Source organism: Elaeis guineensis, chromosome 8 (assembly GCF_000442705.2).
Source record: "Elaeis guineensis isolate ETL-2024a chromosome 8, EG11, whole genome shotgun sequence".
In the NCBI taxonomy this organism is placed as follows: domain Eukaryota; kingdom Viridiplantae; phylum Streptophyta; class Magnoliopsida; order Arecales; family Arecaceae; genus Elaeis; species Elaeis guineensis.
Genome location: NC_026000.2, coordinates 138810314 through 138812832, shown reverse-complemented (window position 1 = coordinate 138812832; position 2519 = coordinate 138810314). Strand labels below are relative to the sequence as shown.

Here is a 2519-nt window from a genome sequence, read left to right as displayed (position 1 = left end):
AAAAAAAAAAAAAAGAAGGAAGGGACGGAATACTTTCTTAACATGATGGACCAAGTCGCAAATAAGCTAATAAGCCGAGATAAGAGTGGGATTGGTTGGACTGCACGAAAGGGTGCATTTGAGCTCAACATGCTGGCGTTTGGCTCGTCTTTGAAATGGTTGAGTTGAACCAAAGTTGATATTAAATATTTTTACACACTTTTACAAGCTTGAAGTGTTGACGGTCGACTCTAGAGCGGATGTTTGCAAAAAAAAAAAAAAAAAAAAATTTGAACTTGGCTTCATTATCTTTACGGTCAGATCAGGCAGGGATGATATTTTTTTATCGAGCCTAGTTGTAGTAGTTCATGAACAGATAGCTCGTCTGGAGATGTAGCCGTCTTAGCCAGAAAATTTCTACAATAATTGTCGAGACAGAAGGATGGCATGGCTTCAAATATCATCGCGCATAAATCAAAAAAGATGCACCATATAACATCTATTATTACCGCACAACCATGGAAACACAAATAAGGCAGGTCAGTGGATCAGGCATTTCGACATATGCCCACTCAAGTTGAAACAATAATCATTTATGAAAGATTATCGCTGTGACACCATCTGGTCATTCGAATTCGAATTTTATGGAACAATGAAAACCATTAATTGGAGGCATAATGATATTATTATGCTTCATCATTGCTCACCACTTGCATGAACTCCTGATCTTGAACAAGAGAGCTTAGCGCTTGGGGCGAGAGGCAGACCTCCAAGACCATGCTCCCTGGATTGGACCCCGGATAGATGGTGGCCTTGCCGTCCACCTTGTTTCCGGCCCCGCTCCGAACAGCGACCGGCCTCCCCCAGCCGAAGTCATTGCCGTAGATGTCGAACCAGGGGGAGCTCCCCGTGAGCAGGTCGCAGGCATCGAACTGGTTCATGTAGGCAAAGGATGGCTCCTTGGCCCACGTCTCCAGCCCGTCCCCCACCGCGGCCTCGCTCCAGGATGCCACGGCCCGGTTCAAAAGCCAGGCCGCCCAGCCGGGGCCGTGCTCCAATAGCTCCCCTGCCGTTGACTTGGCGTGAGCAATCGTAACGGCGTTGCCGAGGTAGGTGGCGGGGAGCGACGGGCCCAGCCTGGACCGGCAACCGACCAGCACCGAGTAGATGGTCTGCTGCGCAGGGTCGAGGCGGCGAGCACGAGTCACAGAGCGCCAGAGAAGGCCCAGCAAGGCTTGGAGGGAGGAGATCCGGTCGGTGCCCCTCTCCGTGTTGACCCTAGACTTGATATTCGCGATCGTCCGTGCCGCGAAATGGAGCGTGCACTCTCTCACGGGAGGGTACGAGATCCTTCGGATGAAGTCCCGTGGCTCGGCGAAGGGTAGACGGATGGGAGGAGGGCATGAATCGAGGAACCAACGGTCGATGGTGGGAGGATTGGGGATCGATACCTGATGGTGGTCGCGGCTGAGGTGGGACCAGGAGTTGAAGAAGTGCCAGAAGGAGGTGCCGTCGGCGACGGCATGGTTGAGGGAGCAGGCGACGAAGATGCCGCCGTCGGCTAGTTCGGTGACCTGGACGGCGAGGAGTGGCCGTCGCAGCCGAGCACGCCGTTGAGAGGGAAGAAGGAGTGGACGAGGGGAGGGATGTAGAGCGGGGCGAGGATGTCGGACACCGTCACGTTGTCGGCGGACGCATGGATGAACTCGGCTCCCTCATCGTTGCAGTCGAGGAAGATGGAGAGGGAGTTGGTGTCCTCATGATGTTTCGCCGTGACGAGGCGGCCAGCCAGCGGGAAGAAGTGGTCGAGTGCACGGGCGAAGGAGGACAGCAGGCCGGAGATGATGACGGAGGAGGAGTCCTCCTTCTCCTCTTCCTCCTTCTCCTTCTCGCCGTCTTCTTCTCGTTGCTCATCTGATGGTGTTTTTGCATTATAAGCAGCAGCAGCAGCAGGTGGTTTTGGAAGAGGATGCCTTTCTGGACGTAGTCGACGGAGAGCATCTTGAGATCCCACGGGGTGAGATGGATCACCCGATGGCTCTGGCTGGATGGTGAAGATGGTCGGACCATGCGTCTCGACAGGATTCGGACCTCCGTCGTCGCCGGAGCAGCCATTCTTTCCTTCCTCTGGCTGCGATTGGCTGTCCCCCCGCCCAATGTCTCTCCAACTTTTCACCTGCTATCGTGAGTCGTCGCACCAATTATTAATTGGACCAGGTCCACCAATTCCCATTGCGCGTTATCCTGTGCTCCGGGTTATTTATTTCTTCCGTTCGCTCGAATCTCGACCAGAGGATATGGACATCAAATTGGAAACCATCTGAGGCCACGAGTTTGAATTATTTGACAAGATATTCTATTTTTTCGATACGGGTGTTCGAATCTCGCCAAAACCCACCCCCTCCTACAGGTGAGGATATGAACAAATCTCACCAAACCCTTCCCCCACCTCGGTCAAGGAAAACTAATTGCAACAATAATTCTTGTATTGGCATTATTTAAGTAAAATACAACTTTATGAAGGATAGAAAGAATTGGAA

The 2519-nt window shown here is 52.3% G+C and overlaps 1 pseudogene; it reads right to left on the bottom strand.

Moving 5' to 3' along the window:
* Positions 1–453: 453 nt before the first annotated feature.
* Positions 454–2211, bottom strand: LOC140851092 (uncharacterized acetyltransferase At3g50280-like; annotated as a pseudogene).
* Positions 2212–2519: the final 308 nt, after the last annotated feature.